Source organism: Solanum verrucosum, unplaced genomic scaffold (assembly GCF_900185275.1).
Source record: "Solanum verrucosum unplaced genomic scaffold, falcon-dt-bn FXZP01000040.1, whole genome shotgun sequence".
In the NCBI taxonomy this organism is placed as follows: Eukaryota; Viridiplantae; Streptophyta; class Magnoliopsida; order Solanales; family Solanaceae; genus Solanum; species Solanum verrucosum.
In genome coordinates this window covers 3,446,377-3,467,094 of record NW_026020323.1, presented here as the reverse complement: position 1 = coordinate 3,467,094, position 20,718 = coordinate 3,446,377, and the positions used below count along the sequence as shown (strand labels likewise).

General features: G+C 30.9%; 1 protein-coding gene across 3 annotated transcripts in view; it reads left to right on the top strand.

The window, feature by feature from the left end:
- LOC125835590 (protein TIFY 10A-like) overlaps window positions 1-20,718 on the top strand; it is a 713,864-nt gene that overhangs the window by 644,521 nt on the left and 48,625 nt on the right. The window contains exon 1 of one of the 3 annotated variants that reach the window (XM_049514706.1): window positions 16,643-16,647. The exons of the other annotated variants lie outside the window; for them this stretch is intronic. The gene's annotated coding sequence lies outside the window, so the exon portion shown is untranslated. Of the gene's footprint in view, window positions 1-16,642; window positions 16,648-20,718 lie in introns of those variants that run through there. 3 annotated transcript variants of the gene reach the window in all.

Sequence of the window (20,718 nt, the reverse complement as noted above, 5' to 3'; positions counted from 1 at the left end):
ATTAATTAGTTACTTAATGACCATTACACCTCCCTAAAATTAAGGAATTTCAAAAGGCTACCATTTTGCCTCAACGTAAAAATCTATTTTTATAATATTTCTTTTCCTTATGTCCTTTTTCTACCTATTTTTTTTTTTAGTTTTTATTATTATAATTTTTTTTAGTTTTTATTATTATTATTATACCTTCTATTTCTATTTTTTTCTTAAAATAAAAATATTTTATTTATCTCTTCTCCTTATTAACATAAATGTGTTCTTTTTATACCTTCTATTTCTATTATTTATATATATAAAGGATGATTTTCAGCCCGTTTATGTGGCATGCCTCAATGATTAGAAAAAGTATTTATCTATTTTTTTAAAAAGAATTTAGGGTTTTTTTCATTTTTTTACACAATAATATTATGTGTATATATATATTGCTAATAATTAGTTAGTTAATGAGCATTACACCTCCCTAAAATAAAAGAATTTCAAAAGGCTACCATTTTGCTTCAACGTACGTAAAAATCTATTTTATAATATTTCTTTTCCTTATATCTTTTTTCTACCTATTTTTTTTTTAGTTTTTATTATTATAATTTTTTTAGTTTTTTTATTATTATTATACCTTCTATTTCTATTATTTTTTTAAAATAAAAATATTTTATTTATCTCTTCTCCTTATTAACATAAACGTGTTCTTTTTATACCTTCTATTTCTATTATTTTTAAAAATTAAATATTTTATTTATCTCTTCTCCTTATTAACATAAATGTGTTCTTTCTTCCATTATTTTTCATATCAATGGATCTCATTTAATTTATTGCCATTAAAAACGCAGAACATTAAAGACAATTTTCTTTTTAATATCTTCATTAATACTATTAATTCCTACGACCCTTCCTTTTTCTTCTGTTGTATTTCTTTTATTTATATAAAAAAAACACTTCTTCAATTTTAAATCTTAAATTATGACAAATTTCAATCACATTTATTTTCTATTAAATGTGTTTTACCAATTAAGCCTTATAATTTCAAATCAGTTACAAAATCTTTTTACCTTCCCTTCATTTTTATATTTTCATAAAATTCTCATTTATAAATATATTTTCTCATTTTTGTCAGAACCTCATTTACATGTTTATTCTTTTTAATTATTCTTAATTTTTGTTTAGTTGTAGGAGCTTGGATTTTCGCGTGACAAGAATGCAGAGGAATGTTGTGCTAAATTTTTCCAAGAACATTAAGGTTTGAGGTGTATTTGTAATCTCTTTTTCATTTGTTATTATATTATTTATTCTCTTTTTTTTTTTTCTTGATTCGTTGTTGTTTTAACTTTGAGTTGTAGGTGCTTGGATTTTCGTGTGACAAGAATAAAGGGGAATGTTGTGCTAAATTTTTTCCAAGAAAATTAAGGTCTGAATGCTAAACTTTTTGCAAGAAAGTTAAGGTCCGAAGGTGTATTTGTAATTTTTTTTTCTTTTGTTATTATATTATTTATGTTGATCTCTTCTTCTTTCTTTTTCTTGATTTGTTAATATTTTAACCTTTTGAAAACTTATGTATTTTATTAGGAAATTTCAATATGAATGAAGAATTTAGAACACTTGAAAACATTTAAAAAATCTCCAATTTTATTTCTCGAACCGAGATGCATATTGTAATGAACTTTCACTATTCGAAAAGTAAGAATATAATTATTGTTCTTCTCGATTTCTCACGTAAAAATATTAACTTTATCATCTAAAATATGAGAATGATAGTTACTCACAGCTCTAGAAGCATCTACATTCTTTAATAATAGTGCTTACAAATTACTACTAACAACATACTCTTTTTTTATATATATAAATGTACCTCATGTGAATCATAAATAAAATAGAGACATCCTTTTTTATTTTTAGGAAAATAAACACGTAAAAAAATATAAAAGCTAGAAAGATTTTCAAAGTTTATTCTTTACATTCTCTGTTTTTACTTTTTAGGCTTCTTTTAAATGTTTACAAAAATAAAATTAACGAAAATTTTTGTAGCTTCACCAGCATTAATAATGAAAGAATTGAAATTAACAAAAAAAATATATACAATTAAGTGTTAATCTAATTCATTTGTAGTTGAAGAACAAAAATATGTTATATATATGTTGAATATAGAAAATGTGATGTAGCTTAAATAAACATAGCAATCAAATGCAGTAAAACCCCAATTAAATCTAGCAGCCCACTACCCCTCAATTACTAATGCAAGTTTATATATTTACGGTAAAAACTCAATTAGGCATAACTAATGACCTTAATACTCAGTTATTTATAATTATCCAAATTCGTTATTTACTTCAATTTTATGTTACTATTTTTTTTATTACTATAAGTAGGGGTGTACATGACCGGGTTGGTTCGGGTTTTTCAAATATCAAACCAAATCATTTGTGTCAGATTTTTAAATCTATAAACCAAACCAAACCAATAAAACTCGGGTTTTTCAACCTCGGGTTTTTTGGATTTTCGAGTTTTTTCGGTAAAGTATTCATACAAACATATAATTTACTTGTACTTCAAATATTTTCTATATAGGTTTGCGTAATATGGTTATATGTTCTTTTGTCATGGTATAGGCTATCCGCATATGTAGAAGTTTGTGGTTTTATAGTTAATATGTTTTTTGGTGTTAGCCTCGGGGTGAATGGTTTTTCGAATAGCTGGTTTATGTTTGAATTCTTTGTTTTTCACGAACTCGTTTGCTTGTACCTGCAGCTGTATTTAAACAAATGTTATGGGTTTTAAGGAGTTTCCCATCGTCTCCTTTTAGCTCTGGGTTTTTTTCGTCTTCCGATCGACGTAGCTCCGCATTTTTTATAGTCATGCTGCTGACTAGCTTTAGACTTCAGATTATCTTCATTAGTCTTTAGCTTTTGTATCTCATTGTCCATACTATCCACTTTTATACAAAGTGTAGTAATGGCTTTGAGTATATCTTCAATTGTATTTTCTTTCTCAGTCTGAGTAGCTTTGTCTTGATAAGTAATCTGCAATAACATTCTTATCAGTTTTAATTACTTCAATAGTAAATGTAAAATTTAATATATTTAATACCAATCTCCTTATTTCTTTTGTCATTACTGAATCTTGTATTTTTCTTGTTAGCCACCATTTTACTTGTGTGTTATATGTCCTTATAATAAATTTGTTATATACGATATATGGTTCAAATGATAATAAACATTTATATACTGAATATAATTCTTTCCTGTTTATTCCCATTTTATTTCTCTACTAGTAAATGTTCCTGAATAATATCTACAATGATGTTCTATTTTTTCTCCATCATACTCGTATTTTAAGATTCCTCCATGACTTTTTTCACTGGTGTCTGATTCTACTATATATGTAAATTTTTTGTTTTCATCCGGAAAATATAGTTTAGGTAGGTTTATACATAATAATTTTATTTTTTGTATTTGTGTTTGGTCTTTCTTATCAAACTGGTATTCTACATCTTTCTTTAATTTTTGTTGTAATGGTTTTAAATTCTCTGATAATTTTGGTACGTATTCTCTTACTTGGTTTACTAATCCTAGAAATGATTGTAATTTCTTTTTCGTATCTAGTTGTTCACTTGAGTTAATTATTTTTTGTACTATATCCGTTTGCATTTTTATTCTATTTGTATTCCTAGGAATTCTATTTGGCTTTTCATTATGTCTACTTTCTTTTTACTTAGGCTTATGCCTGAATATTCTATTATATATATGAATTTTTCTAATAATCTTATGTGTTCATCTTGGGTTTTAGAATGTAGTAATATACCATCAATATATACTACACAATTTTCTAGTTGTTTAAAGTAGTTATCCATAAAGTGTTGATATCTACCTAGGGCATTTTTATATCCAAACGGTAATACATTTCATTCATAAAATCCTTGTGGTACTGTAAATGCTGTAAGTTTTTTAGATTCTTCTTCTAATTTTAAGTGGTAAAATCCTGATTAGCAGTCAAATTTACTAAAATAATTATATCCTTGTATTTGTCTTATTTTTAATATTTTATTTGGTATTGGGTAATTATATGTTTTAGTTTTTGCATTTAAATTTCTATAATCAATAACCATTCTACTCTTTTTCCTAAAAAATAAGTTATTTCTTAGGTTCTTTTTTGTTTGTTTTTCTTTGCCACAATTATTCATTTTATATTGTATTTTGGTGCAAATTTTTTTTGTTAGGAAATAAAGTACAATTTTCCCTTACTTGTGAGAAGTATTTGTCCAAATTCAAGCTTGAAAAACATGTCATCATTAGTAATATATCATTGTTTGCTACTCTTATTATTTATTGTAAGTTTGTATATAGTTATACTGTGAATGTCAACGTAATATTTTTTAAAGGAAAATGCCCTATTATAAGTGGTAGGAATAATTATATTAATTTCATATTGTTTTTTGGTAATTCTTATAACTTTGTAGAATATATTAGCATTAGTGTTATATCAAATTTTGTTACTTTTCTTCATTTATTGCAAACTTGTACATAATTAGTGTTGATTGGAATGTAATAATATTTTTTTTGGAGTAAATGTCGTATTGTAATTTTAGGAATAATTATATTAATTTCATATTGAGTTATGATTATTCTGTCACTATATTTATAAATAAATTAAAAAGATTGGTATGATTTTGTATTTGCTCCCAAAACGAACGACATGTCTTTTTTTTTATTATATAAATGTGGATGTTTCTTTTATCTCAAAATAATCTATATAACATATAAAGTTAGGCAAAAGAAGAATGACATGATGTATCTTTTTAATGAGAAAATCATTTTTTCCAATATCATATACAATTTAAAGTTTAATAGAATTCAATCTATGATGGTTATTAATAGCTATAAGATGAAAATTACCAGATTTTAGTTGTTTTAATTTTATCCTTACTTATAGTACTATAAAAGAGATTCTTAAGCACAAGTTCAAAAAATAATAATAATTTAATATCATAATTCATTTTTGAAAACTAACAGTTATTACATATTTTCACTAATGTACTAACTCTTTTATTCGATTGTCGATATGGGCAGATTTTCATTTTCAATATTCTAATTTTTTTTTACATCTTAAAATCATATTAGATAGTTTATATAGGATTAAAAAAATCATTTTATCTTTTAGGTTTATTACCAAAATTGTATGTTATTTTTTTTCATTTCTTATTTAAGTTGATATTATACATTAATTTAAATGAGTAATCTCATTTATTGTCGTCTTACACATTCATTCGATTAAAAAAACATATATATATATAATATAAAGGATCATGAAAGGACAATTATGGTCTCTTATATAAAACTATAATACAAAATAATATTTAATTATATTTATACTCCCTTTGTCCCATTTTATGTGGCACCCTTTGACTTTTTACGATATTTAAGAAAAAAAAGACTTTTAAAAGTTGTGAAAAATTCTATTTAATTATAGTAAAATAATATTTGTGGGGGCGGACTATGAAGAAAAATATGTCACATAAAATAAAATAGAGGGAGTATGATTTTTAGGACCGCGCGAAGCGCGGCCAGTTACACTAGTATTATATAAGTTTCATTAATAATAATTAGCATTAAGGGTGTACATAGATTGGTTTGATTTGGCTTTTCATTAAAAATAGAGATACGTGTCAAAAGCACACCTAAATTTTTCCGTTTTTGAGTTTCATACATAAACTATTGAGTTTCAGTGGTGTGTATAATACACTCTCTCTTTTATTTGCAAAACCTTGCCACAACCCACATGTACATGGATAAAAATTCTATCTTGACAAATATTAAATAAACTATTAATATTAGTTGAAAACTAAAGATTAAAGTATTACTATCCAAAAAAATAATAATTTTTTAAAAAAAATCAGAATAGCTCACCCACTCTACCATCTCCCCCCCCCCCACCCCCCACAATCCCCCTTCCTTTTATTTTTTAAAATTCTTTTATAAAATATTTTCCTCACCCCCTCCTCCACTCCTTTCTAAAAAAAAATTGCTATTATTTTCTTAAAGAAAATACTAAATTTCTACCCCCACCCCGTCTAACCCTCTACTCCTAATTATTTGTAATTTTTTTTACATTTTTCTCGTTTTGTGTTAGATGTGTACATATATTTTTAGGAAAATATTTTTTTCTACTTGTGTACCGAATATAACAGTTCTAAAAATTTTATTTTTAAAAAAGTCTTGCGACAAGTAAAAAATACTTTTTTTAAAGAAAATATATATCTAACATAAAACGAGAAAAAAATTGTAAGCGAAGGGTTATATAGGGTGGGGTAAATTTTTTTAAAAACAAATTAAAATAATATCTAAATTATTATTTGAAGGGATTGGGGGAGCTGAGATGAAGTAAGCATGATGGTGAATCCAACGAAGATTGAGGTAGTTCGTAGTTGGGTCAAGCCTACGTCTCAACTGAGGTTTGCAGTTTCATCGGGTTAGTAGACAACTATAAATGGTTTTTGGAGGGGTTTTCTTATATTGCAGCACCCTTGACTAGATTGACTTAGAATGATGTTCCCTTCTAGTGGTCAGATGAGTGTGAGGCGAGCATTCTGAAGCTCAAGACCTTGTTGACTTCAATGACGATCCTGACTCTTTATGTTGAGGGTCGGGGGTTTACGGTCTACTGTGATGCTTTCGGTGTGGCCTAGGTTGTGTCTCTGTCATGACCCTAAGTCAGGCCATGATGGCGTCCACTACAACCCATCAAGTGGACAAGCCTAAACCCAAGATGGGAAGACACAATTTAAATAATACAAAGTAATTAAAACGGAGGACAAAGATAGTGTATATGGTTCATATCATATATATTTGTAGTACGATACAAAATGTACAAAATAGGCACCAAAAGTGATCAAGAGACAAACTAACACAAGATATAAATAACCGGGACATGGTGTCACCTATATAGGAGCTACTAAGGACAAAAAGTCATATATATATACAGAGAAATAACTATTAATCCAAAATACAAAATGAGAGTCAATACAAAAGAAGGGCAACAATAAGTCTCTTTTTACCACTTTTTATTCAACAAAGGTCTCAAGAACTTCCAACTTATTAAGGTTAATTCCATTTTACAAACCAAGTCAATTTCCCTCAAAACTCATTCAAATAGACACTTCTCAGAAGCATAATCACAATCAACTCATGGCATACACACATAATCAGGAGAATACCCATCACACCACAAGAATACTAACCTGGAACTTCGGCTAATTTAAGCTCACAGCCTCAGGCCCAACAACTTAATAAACAACCAGGAAAAACAACTTAAAGAAATCATACCATCAGTCAAATCAGCCAAACAATCAAACACCACGCAAGCCTATGTTTCACGCCACCTAGAAGCAATGTCTAAGGATACTACTCACACAATGATCGCCTAAACTAAGGCCTCTCTGACTAAACTCAAGCTAAACCACCCAACTTAAGGCCAAAACTATCCAAGGATCAATAAACTCAACACAACCTAAGGGTTCAACCTAAATCATGCGATACTACCTAATTATAATCAATCTAACTAAGCCCAGTGTCACGTCCCGCCACTTCACAATTAAATTTTGCGTTCGGATAGGGGCGGAAAGGTCTAGAATTGTGGAGAGGTTTGCAGAGAACTCTAGAACCTTTTAGAATATTCAAGAAGGCTAAAGAATTCTTAGAATTCTCTAGAATAACTTAGACTTTTCAAGAAAAGCCTTAGAATTCTCTAGAGTGTGTAGAGAATTCTAGAGAGGGGCCTTTGTGTAAATAATATAGGGACTTGTAAGAAATTTTTAATTGCACTTTAGTCCTTAGGAGTTAGTATAAATAGGGGTGCCATTCATTTGCAAGGCATCCAAGCTTGAGAGCAAGCATCCAACAACTTGTAAACCTTTCTTATAAGCAATATAAGCCTTTTTCTAAATTTCTCTAAGTCTTCATTTTCATTCTCTTAGCGATCTTAGTTTCAAATGGCTTATTTGAGCTTACAAGATCGTGAAAGATTCATGAGTAAGTTGTCAAGTGCCGCACGGAGCATTAGTGAGACTCTAAGTCCGTGACAAAGTGGTATCAGAGCGAGGCTTGATACTAAGGGAATGACAACCGAAGGAGACGCGAACGTCGCTAGTACCACCAACGTCCGTCCAGATGGTGGAAAGATGAACCGCAAGGTAAAGAAGCACCAAAAGAGTCATGAAAAAATGTTGCTGGATCCCACACCAAGCGAGGCGCTAACATCTCATCCACCCTCAACTATCGAAGCAAGTGACGAGGAACGTGGCGAGGAGGCCATTGACATCACCGCAGGAGAAGAGTGGGTCACAAGGGTTGAAGTGGCAAGGCAGGCCGTGGAGATATTAGGCCAGCGCATGAATGTGGCCGATGGCAAATTCAAGACTCTCGAAGACTTCACCCTTGAGGAGATCGAAAACATCCGTAAGGAGTTAGAGGGACATCAGCGGGCCGAGTTTGAGATGAAGGAGGCTATCACTTCCTTGGAGTGTCGGCTCATGGAGGCGTTGAGCACGATTGAGACCATGAAGGCCGAGATGAAAGCACTCAAGGAAGGTGTGGCAGCTGGAGAATCATCGTCACTTGACTGAAATAGGGAGGCCAGGCTCGAGGCTCCCAAGCCACCTATGTTCAAAGGCGTCAGTGACGCACAAGAGATGGAGGGTTTCCTTTGGCATTTGGAGAATTACTTCAAGTGCAATAGGCTAAAGAGCGATGCGAGTAAGATCAACACTGTTGTGTTGTATTTTTTGGAGATGGCCATGCTATGGTGGAGGTGCAAGGAGGCCGAGATAGGGAAGGGGACGTGCACCATCAACACCTAGGAGCAATTCCGGGAAGAGTTCAAGAAAGCCTTCTTCCCTAACAACGTCATCTATGAGGCGAAACACAAATTTAGGGAACTGAAGGAAAGGGGCATCATCCGCGCCTATGTGCAGGAGTTCACTACCCTCACACTTCAAATTCCTAACCTCACGAATGATGATATGTTGTTCCACTTCATGGATGGGCTGCAAAATTGGGCCAGGACGGAGTTGGAACGTCGGCAGGTCAGGACCATAGATAAAGCCATTACGCAGGCCAAAACTTTGACAGACTTCAGGAATGAGAAGCCCGACAGAGCCAGATGAGAGGAGATGAGAGGTAGTCATGAGCATGGTGGGGAAGATCGTGACAGAGTCGAGGAGCAACGGCCACATCCCAAGAAACATGATACCTATAAGTCTAATGGCAAGAAGTCTGGACGGCATGGCTACACGGAAAGAAAGGCAGATATTGCCAAAAGAGGTGGTTGCTACATATGTAATGGGCCGCATGGCTATGCAAAGTGCCCTGAACTGAAGAGCCTTGGACCCATCTTACGCGAACGAAAGAAGAAGGATGCACAAGAGCAATGACAAGGCGCAGAGACGACGCAGTTGGGCTTGATAGGGCTATGCGGAGCGATCACTAAGCAACCAGAGAAGCCAAGAGGATACGCCGCACAGTATGTCAACCTCATGATTAATGGAAGACCCGCTTGTGCAATGGTCGACACGGGTGCAGAGGTCAATATCATGACCAAGACGGCAGCGACGAGGTTGGGGTTGAGTTACAATCCAAGTAACACCCAACTCAGGACGGTCAATGCACCACCGACTCCTGTGAGCGGAGTCGCGCATGAAGTGAACATCACGCTAGGAGAGTGGCAATGTAAGACCAATTTCACTGTCGCTCCTGTAGATCTCTTCGATGTAATTCTTGGGCAGGAATTCTTCCAGCAGTGCCACATGGTGATCGACCCTTACCTCCAACAACTTCTAGTCATGGAGCAAGGAAGATCATGTATGGTGCCCCTGTTTAAGGTATCGAAAACGGAAGGACAAGTCCGTCTAACAGCCCTACAGCTCATAAGAGGCCCTAAGAAGAAGGAGTCGACGCATAGAGCCATCATTGCAAGTTCAAAAGAAGACAATGGTGCAAAAGGGTCCCTGCCACCACGCACGAAGAAGGTTCCAGAAAGGAACAATGTCGTGATGCCAAAGAAGCCGCCAAGGCGCTTGCCTCCTAGGAAGGAGGAAGATCATAAGACCGGGATGAAAGAGATCAGGAAGCAACTGAAGGTGGTGCACGAGGGCATGGATCGAGTGAGTAGATTATTGGCCACGCGTACAGGAAGACCAAACCTAGTTGGCGATACAGCGACAATGCGACGCGGTCGTCGCATCCATAAGTAGGGGAGAGTGCCACCACTTCACAATTAAAGTTTGCTTCTGGATAAGGGCTGAAAGGTCTAGGTTTGCGGAGAGGTTTGCGGAGAACTCTAGAACCTTTTAGAATATTCAAGAAGGCTAGAGGATTCCTTAGAATTCTCTAGAATAACTTAGATTTTTCAAGAAAAGCCTTAGAATTCTCTAGAGTGTGTAGAGAATTCTAGAGAGGGGCCTTTGTGTAAATAATCTAGGGACTTGTAAGTATTTTTTAATTGCACTTTAGTCCTTAGGAGTTAGTATAAATATGGGGTGCCATTCATTTGCAAGGCATCTAAGCTTGAGAACAAGCATCCAACAACTTGTAAAGCTTTCTTATAAGCAATATAAGCCTTCTTCTAAATTTCTCTAAGTCTTCCTTTTCATTCTCTTAGCGATCTTAGTTTCAAAGGGCTTACTTGATCTTACAAGATCGTGAAAGATTCGTGAGTAAGTTGTCAAGTGCCGCACGGAGCATTAGTGAGACTCTAAGTCCGTGACACCAGTCTAAGAAAAGGAAGTCATAATCTGCCTCAAGGCCGAAAATCACACGCAAACTATAACTCCAGTGCTTTTCCCTTTCGGAGAGCCTCGAATTGCTGCCAAGCTATTAAGAACACAAAGAGCAAGTTAATACGATTCCAATGATACCCATATTACTAACTCAAAAAATGCATAAAAAATTAGGCAAAAAATAGTCTACGAATCGACGCACCCAAAAATAAGTATAAAAGAAATAATCATACAAATAGTATCAATATGGGCTTCTGGCCCAAAATCATTTGTGCAACGAAATATTACTAATATATGGAGATTGATATAGCATGTGTGAACATACACAATTCACAACAATGTCTAATAAAGTCTCTACGAGTTTCTATAGCTGAATATGGTAGGTATAGGGCCAACCTACACATATAGCACCTGCATATACACCAAATCATAGTAAAAAAAAATTTTAATTCAAAATAGTTCCCGGTAGAATTGGAGCTCACCAACTATAAATGAACAATAGTGCCAATAGCCTAGAGGGACGGTATGCAACTCTTAGCATTTGTACCTATCGTATGAAGGCAGTGCCCCTCTCCTCAACAAAAAAGATGCAAGTGTTGATAGAATGAAACTTGTATGTAATATAGATAGAGTAATCTTGTTTGATTGTCTTTTTCTGTAAATTCTTAAATTTAAGAAATGATCACTTGCACACATAGCTTCTTTCTTCTTTCTCTTCACTTTGATGAACCTTCTGCACATTGTATGTCTTTATTTCGTGTCCATCAAGTTCCTCTATAGCTTTCATGATATTTCTGTTATTCATGTCGTATCACCTTACAAATGTCTATAAACCATAAAAACAAATAAAAAATAGACCCATGGTCGAGCACTCATTGACCGCGACGAAAATTTTGTACATATATATCAAAAATACTTGACAATGGATATTAACAACTCGGGAGCACCCATTGAACAAAGCGTCTTGTAGGTACTTTGGTTAGGAGTAGAGTTTTGAGGTCATTGACCACTCTAGTTGAGGGTCCAAATCCTTGTAATAGTGTATATTTTTGTTGAAAAAAGCTAACTCAAACTTCTTCATTGTTTTTTTTACTCTTCTTTTTGTACATTTTCACTGTTAATTTTTTGCTTAAATATTTTATTATTTTTAACTTTTCTATTTTTTGTATTTCATTTACTAATTAAACTATAAAAATATGAGTAAGCTTCTAGAAAGAATTTTTTTCGGCTTGCAACTTTAAGTTAAAGTATTTGAGCACCCACGACCATCAAATACTGGATTCGCCACTGGGTGAAGGCTTGATATTTTCCTTATAAAAAGAATATTATATAAGTTTCATCAGTCATAATGAGCGTTAAAGGAATACATAGATTGGTTTGATTTGGCTTTTCATTAAAAAATAGCGAAAAGTGTCAAAAACACACCTAAACTGTTCACGTTTTTTGTATTTCATACATAAACTATTGAGAGTGAATTTCATACATAAATTATCACTTATTAGTTTGAGAAACACACCTTAGTAGTGTGTGTAATACACTCTCTCTTTTATTTGCAAAATCTTGCCACATGACATTTTACATGGATAAAATATTCTACCTTCACAAAAATTAAATAAACTATTAATATTAATTAAAAACTAAAGATTAAAGTATTACTATAAAAAAAAATATTAAAAAATAATTCTTTTAAAAAATTAAATTTAAAATATTTTTCTCACCCACTCCACCATTTCCTCCACCCCCTCCCCCCGACCAATCCTCCAGTCCTTTTATTTTTTAAATTCTCTTGTAAAATATTTTTTAAAAATTCAGATCTCACCCCCTCCTCTACTTCTTTCTAAAAAAAATCTAATATTTTTTTCTTAAGGAAAATAAAATAAATTTCTACCCCATCCCGTTTAACCCTCCGCTCTTAATTTTATTTTTACATTTTTATCGATTTGTGTTAGATGTGTACATATATTTTTAGGAAAATAAGTTTTTCTACTTGCATACTGAATATAACATAAATAATTTTTTTTAAAAGAAAAGTCTTGCGGCAAGTAAAAAAAAAAATACTTTTTTAAGAAAATATATAACTAACATAAAACAAGAAAAAATTGTAAATGGGGGGAGGGGGTTATGTGGGGTGGGGTAAGTTTTTTGTAAAAACAAATTAAAATAATATCTAAATTATTATTTGAAGGGATTTGGGGTGGGGGGGATGAAGTAAGATTTTTTTTTAAAACTTTTATAAAAGATTTTAAAAAAAAAATTGGGATGGGGGAGTACAGTGAGAGGAAGGGGTGGAGTGGGGTAAGAAAAATATTTTATATTTTCTTTTATAGTTTTTTTTTTTTTTGGGGGGGGGGGGGGGGAGAGAGAGTAATACTTTAACTTTAACTAATACTAATACTTTATTTAATCTTTGTCAAGGTGAAATATTTTGTCCATATAAAGTATGATGTGATAATTTTTTAAATAAAAGAGAGAATGTATTATATACACACCATACACCATGATGAGAGTGTACTAAAAGAAAGTGGTGTGTTTCTCAATCTAATAAGTGATAATTTAGGTATGAAACTTACACTCTCAATAGTTGAAGTATGAAACTAAGAAAAGGGATAATTTATGTGTGTTTTTAACTCTTTATCTCTAAAAAATAACTAAATCAATTATGTTAGTTGATTAAACTTATAAACTAAATCAAATCAACATAAAATTGGTTTTTCCGATTTTGATTTCAGCTGATTCTTTCGATTTTTTAATTTTCTCTATTTTTGTATAATTACTTCGTAGTTGAAATAGTGATCAAATTGAAGAGGTTATTCTCTTGATTTTGTTATTTCTCAACTGAAGAGGCATATGATACGAGTTAATATCTTAAAAGATCGTTGAACTATAGGAAATTATCTAACAAAGTCATTGAACTTTGTTTTATATCAATAAAATCACTCAACTTAAGACTTTTATCTTTAAAAATCACCAATGTACATTTTTCATTAAAACAAATTTTAGATAACAAAGTAAATTATTTTTTATGTCATATAATTATAATTATGAACTCTACAAATAAATAAAATTATAACATCTATTAATTTCGAAAGGAACTTAAATCTCAACTCTATGAAACCAGAAAGGAACGGCAAATCAGATCCCATAATACACAGGATGCTTGGCATCAATTAGCTGCCTGAGTAATTAGGATCAGCCACTACATATATATAATAAAATAAGAAACAACAAAGTACGAAAATAAAGATGCCAAGAAAGTTAGCAAAAATCTGGGCAATTCATTCTCTTTGAACAAGACGTCGTTCAAACTGATGGCATAGAGCGAGAGAGGAAAAAAAATCAGTATAAAAATAAATAGTTTTTATAATTTTTTTATGGGTAGAGTCCATGATTACATGACATAAAAATAATTTAATTTGTCATTTAAAATTTATTTTATTGATAATGTAATTGAGTAATTTTTTAAGATAAAAGTCTTAAGTTGAGTGATTTTATTGATACAAAACAAAGTTTAATGATTTTGCTAGATAATTTCTCATAGTTCAATGACCTTTGAAGAGATCATTGGCACATGAGTGAGTGATTATATTGTTTAATAACATTTAAAATGTCGCATTTTCAAGACACTTGAAGACATTGTGTTAGGAAAATATATCATAAACTCATGAAAAGACACAACAGATATCAATTTCTCAAGTCATATTACAAGCTCAAATATGAAATAATATATCTAAATATTGAAAGTTGCAAACTAATTTAAAATATTCTTACAAAGTAAATTATATATTAAAAAAATTGTGTAAAAAATAAAATTATATATGTCGATTTGATTTGGATTCGATTTAATTCTTTTTCTGTCAATATCAAATCAAGTAAAGAATGATCGATTTTTTTTAACGTCTAATTAGTCAAACTAAAACACAAATTAATTTTTTATCGATTTGACTTGATTTGTCGATTCAATTTGACTTGATGATGGAACTGTACATTCTTAATGACTGTGAAGCCTGTTATTAGAACTAGGGGTGTACAAAACCGAACCGAAAATCGAACCAAACCGCAAATCGAGTCAACCCAGCAAAAAAATTCGACTAGTGATTTGGTTTGACTTGGTTTGGTATTGGGGAAAAAACCCCCGACTATATTTGGGTTGGTTTGATTTAAACTAAACAAAATCAACCCGAGACCAAACCAACCCGACATTATATATGTAATTTTAAAATTTTATTTTATACATAAAAATATAACTTTGATATAATTTTAAAATATTTCTTATACTATTTCATAGTTTTATCTTTTAATATATTATTTCAAGTTTAAAACTTAGAATTCGGAATGGTCCAATAAAGATTATAGTTCATAGATGTTGATAAATATAATAAAACTTAAATCAAAATCAAATTAATACTAATGCAAAAATAAAATCAATTCAACACTAAGAATGACAATAATATTGAATATTTGTTCTTTAGTTTTACATTGGTTTAGACAATTAAAATACATAATCTAATTTTAATTTTCCTTAAATATTTAGTAATGTAACTAATACTTATTAAACTTATTTTAGCATGATTTAGTACTTTTAAATTATGATCATTTTCATTATGACTTTGCAATATTTATTTTATATAATGATTTCATTATTATTTTTTATTGAATATTTTTGTGTCATCAGTACTAATCTCATATTTTGTGTTTTTTTTTTAAGAAACACCTTAGATAATTGTATTTTGATTGGACTAAAGAAATATTTGGAGCACAAGTTAATTATATGTTTGTATGCAAACTTTATCGAAAAAATCCAAAAATCCAAAAAAATCTTAGGTTTATTAGTTTGGTTTGATTTATAAATTTAAAAATTCGACACAATGGTTTGGTTTGATATTTGAAAAACCCGAATCAACCCGAGGTTGAAAAACCCAAAAAAATCCGAATTTTATTAGTTTGATTTGGTTTATAAATTTAAATTTTTTATGCAAATAATTTGATTTGATATTTGAAAAACCCGAATCAATCCGGTCATGTACACCCCTAATTAGAACATATATAGTGCACTAAAAAGGTGAGCTATATGTAGCTTTAGTCAATTAAATATTTCTTTTCGTTTTTTGAATTCCTACGTAACTTAGGTAAAACTATATTTATTTAGCCAAATAAAAATAAGATTTAACCAAAGTAATGATGTTCAAATGGAGTAATTTATAAAATAAAAAACTGTGTATTTTTTCTTTTGGCAAGACTATTTAATTCAACTATGCATTATTCCATTTTTCGGCTCAAATTCGTAAAATATTTATTTGGAAATTTTTATATGTATAATTTTCTTTAGATACAATGATTATTTATTTAAGTTTGCATTCGCTCTTTTATTGGTTAAATATGTAAGAATAACTTTATTAGAATATCATTGTCTTTAGTTAAATAATAAATCATAATTAAAATATTTTTTTTAGATATTTTTAATTACAAATTTGACCGAAAAAAGATGATTTAGATAATTAGTGAACTTAAAAAGGTAAAAATATATTTTTTATTCTAAAAATTGTTGGACAAGAAAATTAATGTGACAACGCCTATATAGTATATATTTAAAGAGTATATTGTTTTTTTTAAAGAGTATATCTGTATATCAAGAGTATATCAAGGTAAAAAATTATTTAAAGGTATATCAAGAGTAGAACTCCAACAAACACTTCTATAAATTATTTAAAGAGTATATCAAGGTAAAATAAATAAATATACTCTTTAAATAATTTATAGTAAACATGAACCATGCATATATGTTGGAGTTCGAAAACTTCAATCTTATAGAAAATCTCTAGAAGTGTTGTCTTTTATATAAGTGAATAAACCAAATTATAATTTCACATAAAAAAAGTTGAAAAAATAATATCAACTAAGTAGTAAATAAGGTTTAAACTATTGGGTTTAGTTCGTTTGAAAAGCCACAAAGTAATGGCTAGCAATAAGGTCTAAACTATCTTTATGCATCATATCAACAGCTATGTTTATTATTATTATTAGACTTTTAACAAACAAGAAAATAAAATGAGAATGTTTTTTTTTAAAAAAAATAATAGCCTGCAAGGCTCATTGGCGGCTGTGCCTTGTAAGGCTCATTGGCGGCTGAGCCTTACAAGGTTCATCGGAATTTGAGCCTTGTAAGGCTCATTGGAATTTGATCCTCGTTTTAGAAAATCTGATTTACACGGCGTTAAAAATAGTTGCCCTTTTGGTTTCATAATTAATTGAGTTTCCCTTTTGGAATTTTCGAAAAAATTTCATCGGAATTTGAGCCTTGTAAGGCTCATTGAAATTTGAGCCACGTTTTAGAAAATCTGATTTACACGGCGTTAAAAATAGTTACCCTTTTGGTTTCATAATTAATTGAGTTTCCCTTTTGAAATTTTCAAAAAAATTTGTTTGCCCTTTTAGTTTCGGACTCATGTTACACTTCCATGGGTTGTCCGCATACCGCTATAGGAAATGATATAATATTAAATTGTGGTTGTTAAGAGGGGTAATTAGGTCAACTTAAAATTTATTAAGTGTGCACCAAATGGTAACTCATGAGAGATATTTGGTTCTATTCAACCTTTTCGTTACTTTTTTTTTCCATCCATTATTTAGGTTTCAGACTCATAATTTAAATGTGTTTTTATGTCTTATCCCTTTTAAATATGCCATGCATCCACTTCACCTATGACCATAAATCATTGACCCAAGATTAAGAAGAAAAAAACAGCTAATTGGAAAAGGCAAGTAGTACTTATTAGATTGGAAAATGATTAAGCAGAAGTAGATTCTAACAACCCCATAAATAAACTTTAATTTACTGGTGTTGTTCAACAACCTTGTATTATATTGCAAGTACATATCAACTGACTAGCTCAACTATTTTTATTATTATTATTATTACTCTTAATTATTGCTACCAAATTTAAAGGTTTTTTTTCATGGTAAAATGCATCAGGGCGAAAGGGACAGTTTAATTGTTGAGATCCATACTTAATTAATAGTGGTAATAAAATATTCCAGTTTTAGACATTTTTTGTTGGTAGAATCATATGCCTTTATGCTAAACCTTGCTTACACGTTACAATAGCCTTGGCTCACTTTAAGGTTTAGTCGAGTGTCTATTATATATAAATAAACAACTTATTTAATTATCTTGCAAAGATAAGGATACAGTCTGTATATATTCTATCATTTCTAAACTTCACTTATGAAATCACATTGAGAATATGTTATTGTTGTATCTAGGTAAAATGAGAAAACAATATAAAGTTAGAAATTAATTTCCTATTTGGAGAACAAAATAAATTTTGTAGGTGTATGAATATACACCCATTTAAACATTTAACTTTTTTATATAGTAATTGGCTAATTATTATATTAGGTATTATTTGATTTAATATTTGATACAAAAACATGTATGTATCATTAGAGAGATATTGTTCTAAAAATATCATGTACTTACTTAGGTTAGAATATTGGTTGTTAAATAGTACACATCTTTGAGTTTAATTAGTATTTGATCAAAACATATATTATGATTTATGTCATTAGAAAATTGATGTTCCCTTCTGTACTTTCACATGCTATATTGACATATACATATTCCAATTTTTACTCCATAGACCATAAGTATAATGAAATTGTCATTATGATCCAATAAAAAAAAGATATGTGGTGTGCTTTTAATTTTTGAAAAACCTTTCTATTTTTTTTGAAAGAAATCTACCATTTCCTATTGTCTAGTGGCTTAAAGCCAAAATTAAACATTATACTAAGCAGCTAAACATGATAGAAATCAATAATGCTCCAGGGTCTGCCTTTCAGTCTAGCTTTCAGTTTTCCTCTTTCAGATATGTCTTTCACTTGAAAGAAGCTAGTATCAATTATTAGACTTAAGGAATCAGGTTCCTTTTAAGAAACCAAAACAATAAAGTAAATAATATGCAATTGATTTATCTTGAAAAATCTCCTTGTTCAAGAGAGTGTGTAGAAGTTTTTTTTTTATTAAATATAAATTCTCAATAGAAATAAGTACAAGTAAGGGGGCAAGGTCTTACATTGTCAATCCTAACGAGGTAATTGTCACAACTCAGATCGTTGTGAGTCACACCCATGCTAACCCTTAAGTGGGGGAACCATTTACTAACCCAAATAAATCCATCAACACTAATTATACAAGCCAAATCATGAAAGACAATAACTAATTGATAGTTTTAATAGATAAAGATCAGGTTTTCATAAACTCAAATTATTTAACAAAAATTATTGCGGAGTCAAACCCCTTAGAATCAAAAAGTCATAGTACTAAAACTCTAAGTATTTGAAATAAAGGGGATGCAACCCAACTAAGAAAACATAAACTAAAGTTTAAGAAATGTCTCAGTCCAAACAATGGACAAAAAATTGGAGAAGAATCTATGGCAACCGGCCCCGGAAAAGTAACTTATCCTTGGATTTGAATGGTCACACGTCTCTCAACTGAGGTCTAGAAGCACCCGCCTGAATATGCCCTGTATTCAATAAAAAAAGAGCAACGATAATATTAGTACACAATCACAGTGTACTGTTAGGATCATACAACTAGTTCCAAAACATGAATGTAAGCAAACAACTACGAAATAGTAAAACATGCCAACACATATACCAACAACCACAATATAATATAGATACCCAATCACAATATCTTGAACCAAGTAATTCATGGAACATGTCCCATATGATTACAAAATGCACATACCGGATCCTCTTATGAAACACACAAACAACTGTTATTGTACTGGTGCGGTACCCAAGCCAATAATGTTAGTATTCATATAAGGCATGATATCCTATCCAACTGTTAGTATTCATGTACCGACGTTGTATCCGAGCCAATCAACAATCACAACAACATGCACAATCACAATCAAAATGAACAATCACACTTGAAATCACAAGCAAAATAATAGGTTCACCGCATGAGATCATCAACATGATGTCATCTCATATTCTTCCTTTATGTTTTCCCAATATGAATTACACTAATGATACTATAAAACAGTAGACATGCATATATACATAACTTGGAAAATGCACAACTATCACCTACCTCAAATCAAGACTAGGAAATTCTAAAGAACCTGAGCTTTTCCTTTTCAAAGTGTTTTGTCTTGTTCTTGATCTAAACAATAATGAAAACACAATAATCGATCAATAGTGGTCTTATTATACCTAGATTATAACCAAATCCTAAACCGCAGTCCAGTTCATGGTCATTTGAATCAAATGAGGATTTTTTCCACCATTAAATCAAGTTAAGACCCTCCCTAGGAGTAATACGCCATTAATACTCCATATGAACATACTAAAATACAGTTGGCTCGGGTACCACACCAATGCACAAATAATGATTGGCTCGAATATCACGTCAATACACTTACAGTTTGTGTGTTGCTTCCATGAGAGAACCGGTATATGTTATTGTAATCATGTAAGACATGTTTCATGTGCTTGTAAGTCAAGACTTGTGACTGGGAGTCTACATCTGTTTTGACCTGTTGATATATGTATTTGCTTGTATAATTGTATTCTAGTTTTTTTTTCACATTCATATCTTAGAACTGGTCGTGTACACTACGATTGTGTACTGATACTTCCCTTATTTTTTTGTTGAGTACAAAGCATATTTAGGCAGGTGTCTCGAGATCTCAACTTTGATACTCATGATATTCAACTCCAAGGATGATCTATTTCTTCTGGGATGCCATGGATTCATCCTAGTTCTTTGTCCATCTTTTTGGAATCAGATATATCGTAGACTTAGTTTATTGTTTTATTTATTGGGGTTGCATCCCCTTATTCTAGATACTTTAGAGTTTTGGTACTATAACTCTCAGATTTTAGGAGGTTAACTTCCGCAAATATTTTGAATAATTGATTAAATTTATAGGAACTTGATTCTTTAT